Consider the following 6060-nt stretch of genomic DNA (forward strand, 5'->3'; position numbering starts at 1 on the left):
AGAGAATCTATTTTAGGTGTCATATAAACCAAATATTGAATGTTATTTTAATTTGTGCAATATTCAGAATACTTCATTCGGCGAAAGATGAAATGATCCATTTCATCTTTCACCTCGTGAAGTATTCTCTCCATTGCTCTGATAAACATTCATTGTTTGTATACTGTGGTCAAGACACACAAACAGTGGTGCTCAAAAGATAGTGAACCTCATCTGAAAATTAAAGAGAAATGCCAGTAGTTGCAGTAAAAACTGATTCCATGAGTAAGTCTGTAAAACCAGGCTTAATTGTCAGTATATCATCGAGGATCTAGATCTGGTACAGTGAACTTTGTGAAATCTACGCTAAAAAAATGTTCACACTGAAAATCACCAACACAGATACGCACACGTGGGACAGTGTATTATTGTTGGAATAAAGACCCGACGGAAGTGACCAAATCGGCGCTTATTTTGCTTATTTCTCAGCAATTACACAATTTCTTCCAGAATCCTTTGGCACATATTTTTTATTCATACAGACACTTGGGTGGTCATTATATTAGATTCTGTAAAAAGTCATTTTGAGATCATTACCAATACTGGAATTTATCTTTAAGATACTTAAAGTGTTCAAGTTCTGTCATGTTTCATATACCTAATTGTGAAGGTAGCTGATAAAATACATGTATTACTTTCAATAAAGTTTGTTTCTATGGGCTCGCCGGACATTGTAGTGTTGTCTACATTCGACACTCTGCACGAAGGACTGCATTTTCTGTGGTGGGATTCACTTACTTTTGAGCACAACTCGAGATGGGATTTCTGGGGCTCGTTGCGCAAGAAGTGTTTAATCACAACCACCAAAAATCAAGTATAAGTCCCAAATACAGGCTTTTGATTGTTCGCAAATTAACTTGAGAGGTTTATTTGCTGTTGTGTTTGATTGCGATATTTTGTGCAACAGCCCCTGGTATTATGTGATGCCTGTCAGTTATCTGCAATTTATTAGAATATGCAGGTGGAAGATCTTATCCGATTTACTAAAACACAGCATAAAAAGAACTTTTTGTGAAAATGGGGCCAATTTTTCAGCAGATGTAGTACTAGTATGTATACCTGATAGAAGATTTTCTTCAATTAATGTTGTGTGCTACTAGCCTGCTTATATACATGTACAAATGAAGTAATATATTTGATTGTTTGATTGAAGTATATTGCAATTTATTGGGGCCGTGTGTCATAAAATCTATAATTAATAAATAATTATAAAGTATAAATATGTGTCATTTGATATGTTGAAAGCAGATTTGTTGTTGAAATACATGTACATGTATTTGCTGTTGATATAAACACATTTCATGAAACAGTGCTCTAGTACCGAAATTTGAAATTTATATTTGTGGCCAAATTCATGAAAATCAGTACTCGATCCAACAATTTTATATTTTCACATCGTGCGTACATCTACTTTTTGTTCACAATTCATTTGTATAACTTTTTAGAATAGGGAGATTTTGGTGTTATTTGGTATTTTTTATATCTTAGAGGTAGGATTGCCAAATTCATACAAGAGGTCAATCTCTTGAAGGTGCAGGTCAAGTTCGAATGTGAGTTGAATTTGATTAAGGTCAAAGGTCAATGAACTTTCCATGACTGGCACTGTGCTGTGTTGTACAGACAATAACTTTCTATAGCTTCGAGTGGGATCGCCAAACTAATAACAGAGGTCCATCTCTTGAAGGTGCAGGTCAGGTTCGAATGTGAGTTTAATTTGATTAAGGTCAAAGGTCAATGAACTTTCACACTACTTTGTTCCTCTAATGACATGAACTTTATAATTTCATACTTTTTAATACTAACATTTTACTTCAGAACTCAGTACTCTATACCTGAACCAGATTTTGTATTTCACTTGTTTATTCTTTGAAAACTGTTATTTATTTAATGAGCTAAAATTCTTGGCACCATTTATAATATGCACACAAATTTGCCAATGGTACAATAGAAAAGCTGTCAAAGTTAAATGTTACCCTTCAGATTTTCTGTATGTGCATGTTCTGGTAATACTGTAGATTGTACAAAAAAAATTGAGAAAAGTTATGCTCCTACCATCATGTAACATAATGCTAAAAATTGGCATTTCATTACACCTTAATAATTAATTTAATTTTACAATTTTACTCACATTATTATCAATTACATTCTTTTTCACTAACATTAATTTCCTTACTTGCATGGAAATAATTATAGCTTCATAGTATTAACAGCATTCTTAGTGTTATCTGATTTTCTAGGGATAAAGTAGGCCTATACCATTAATGAATATGTAAACTGTCAGAACCACAATTCATCCCCTAAACTGCCGACAGCCTCAGAAGTAATAGAGCAGTTTTGACTTTTGACATGCAGTCTCTTCATGACTGCAATATGCAGGTGAGACAATGCTTGGCATTTGCCTTGTTAATCTTATTTTGCAAAATGAATTCAAGGAATTGAAGATACCGTAATTCTTATCTTTATCTGTGTTGCATAGTGATATATGGGACCCATCAATTTTTCATGCACAAAATCATTCACAGAGAATCAAGTGAGCGCTATCATTCACTATTCCCAGTCATTTATGATTATCAATAATTTGATGAATCTATCAAAAAATGTTATGCATGAAGTACAGTTGTATGTATTTTAAAGTTGGACATGATGTGAATTAATTTGTAAATATTTGTAACTATCATGTATTATTCAACTATATTGTATATCATGAATTATTGAATTATTATTTTTCTGTTTGTAAAAAGTACTAACTGTCATATTCATTCTCGGTACAAAATTCAAATTTATTCCAATGTAAGGTTGTGTGATATGTCACCTCGTTCAACCATTATTTCATATTTTTCCAATGTATTAAAAATGTTTTATTCATGATTGTATTGAAGTATATGTAGGTGCATTACTGTGGTCAAATATGTTTGTAGGGTTTTTTAAGAGATTGTTTCAAACTCTAACAACTGTGATGCAGTAATTCATTAAGTCAACTGCATGTAGTATTGCTGCCAGTGTATCAAGTTTTAAAAACAAATTATATCGGAATTGAAAAAATGGATAAAGTCACGTTAGGGACGATGCCATTGGTATTTTTTAATTCTCTGTAAAATAAGATTGACAATTTCATTGAAATTCAAACTGAACTTTCATTGGTCATTTGTGTTCAGGACATACCCCGGGGGCAACTTCCATTGACGAGCAGATACCATGCCTGACCATGGGGTCTCGAAAAGCACCCTAAACACATATTTTCCATATTCTGAAAATGCACCCTTTAAACAAGTATTGGCATCTCAAACCCTACCCTTAACAAGTATTGAAAACAAAATGATACTCTTGGCAAGTAATCCATGAAATAACCCCTAAACAAGTACAGCGATATATTGTCGCATATGACCTTGACCTTTAAAAATCACACTTTATCATATATTACTGAATTTGTGTAATAGATGGCCCTTATAATCTCTCACTTGTTAGAGATTATATGTGAGCATGTTTTAATATTTCATTTGAAATTTGCTTGAAATTTCAGAGATAACGTTTTCTTTCACTCAAGTGCTTTTTATACCTTAATATCATAACATTAATCCTGCTATTTTGTATTTTCAATGGTACTTCATATTCCAGCACAAAGAAAAAAAAAATCTTTTTATCTCGTCTTGATAATAAATACAATTTCTTTGTATCTTTGAATAGTTTCGCCATTTCTCTGTGTGAATCTTGTTTTCCACATACAAGTAGAAAAAATCCTTGGATTGTTTGGTTTATGGATTTATCAAATCTGAAGGTGACTATCCGCCTTCTTGGCGGAAGAAAGTTTTGCTCCAAACTGTTTGATATAATAATACAGACAGCATCGTGGCCAAAATGAAAACTGCAACGTTTTCATCCCTATGAATCTTTTTATCTGTCTGTCTCTCTCTTTCTCCATAATATTTCCCTCCCACTTATTCTGCCTCTCCGCCAATCTCCCGGTAGTAACAAGTCCAAATAATAAACAAAGTGTAATGATTAAAAATATATATATATTTTCTTTCCGTTTCCACATAAATTGATCATAAGCTTATAATTCACACACCTAACTGTTGACAGACAGTGAAAGACAAGATTCTTTACAATTACCGGTATATCACAATTGTACTGGAAATTGAATAAAGAACTCTAAAAATCTATCAATACAGCAGTCATATTTCAACTACGGCGGCCCTACGACGAGTCGAAAAAACTATTTGTTCCTTTTTATTAGCTGGTACAAAAATGTTAAAATGGCTGTTTTCGACTAGCCGTACCACCGTAGGGGAAATGGGACTGCAGAATAAGGTAGGTTCTCTTACAAGATATCTCATTTCCAAGAAAGAATAAATGGTCAAGCATCTCCCACAATACTAAAGCTGTATAAAAATAATGTAGACGATCTGTTCGGAAGCGTTCTGGAGAAGCAGTTCTGACTCTTGCCTTGTAATCATAGCGTTGACTCTCCTAATCCCACAGCATCCTAACATCCTCAATCCACACTTCTCCACCCAGGTATTAAAGGTCAAGTCCACCTCAGAAAAATGTTAAATTGAATCAAAAGAGAAAAATCAGACAAGCACAATGCTGAAAATTTCATCAAAATCGGATGTAAAATAAGAAAGTTATGACATTTCAAAGTTTCGCTTATTTTCAACAAAATAGTTATATGAACGAGCCAGTTACATCTAAATGAGAAAGTCGATGATGTCACTCACTATTTCTTTTGTTTTTTATTGTTTGAATTATACAATATTTCAATTTTTATGAATTTGACAATTAGGACCTCGTTGCCTGAAGAACAAAATGTTAAAATAATGGAATTCCAGGTGTTTAGGGAGGAATGAAACTTCCTTTTCCATGACAATGACGAGAAAATCAAAATGTTTCATATTTCAAATAATAAAATACAAAAGAAATAGTGAGTGATGTCATCAACTCTCTAATTTGGATGTAATTGGCTCGTTCATATAACTATTTTGTTGAAAATAAGCGAAACTTTAAATGCCATAACTTTCTTTATTTACATCCGATTTTGATGAAATTTTCAGTGTTGTACTTGTTGAATTTTTGTCTTTTTATTCAAATCAAGTTTTTGTTGGGGTGGACTTGTCCTTTAAATTGGTACCCGATAGGATGTAACAGCCTATGAAGTATGCCTAGCAATTGATTCTTGAACTCTTGTTGGAATACTCCCCAAGGAGTGTAGAAGGTGCTTACATTGTGTGGAGGCATATCGTAATCCAATGGCCACAGTTATGATAATTTAATGTAATACAGTATTCAGCACAATGTAGATGGAACTATTATCATTCTTATTATAATAATATTAAACAGCCTCATACCATTTTCATATCATGTTACAAAAACTAATACATTATCATAAATTCATAAAATACCCATACAAAACAGTATAATTCTCAAAGCTGTACATTCATTTATGACAACAATTTCTGCCCTTGTTTGAAAAAAAGGAAGCAAATAAACCGCAAATTTGATGTTTAAATTTTTCAAAATTTCTTCTTCCAGGCAAAATTTCATATCAAATCACATCATGCCTTGAGTTACATCCGGTTAACAAACAAATAATGCACTGAGATCCATGTACTGATTTCCCTGTATTACAGGAAATTAATTTTATATTACTTGGCAATGCTTCATTTTGTAAAAGCAGGGGAGATTTTACCACACCTATTTCTAGATTTGAGGAAATACTTCAAGGATTTTTACCTATTTTTAGTAAGATTTGCTTGCGAGGTTGCAAGTTTCACGGGACCTTCGTCGTAGCTGGAGAAGCCTGACGAAACCTGCAGCTTCTCAAGGGAAGGCTTAGCAAAAACAGGTAAAAATTCATTGATTGTGGAAACAAAGGATTGTTTCTTCATGTCTACAAACCAAACACATGAATCATTTCAGTGATTTATTTCAGATGTATTGCATGATTCTAAAGGCCACCGCACACCTTAGTTATGACCCGACTGATCTACGACTGGTCTGCGACCGATTAAGGGGAGATGAATC

The sequence above is a fragment of the Lytechinus variegatus genome, chromosome 14 (genome assembly GCF_018143015.1).
Source record: "Lytechinus variegatus isolate NC3 chromosome 14, Lvar_3.0, whole genome shotgun sequence".
NCBI lineage: Eukaryota > Metazoa > Echinodermata > Echinoidea > Temnopleuroida > Toxopneustidae > Lytechinus > Lytechinus variegatus.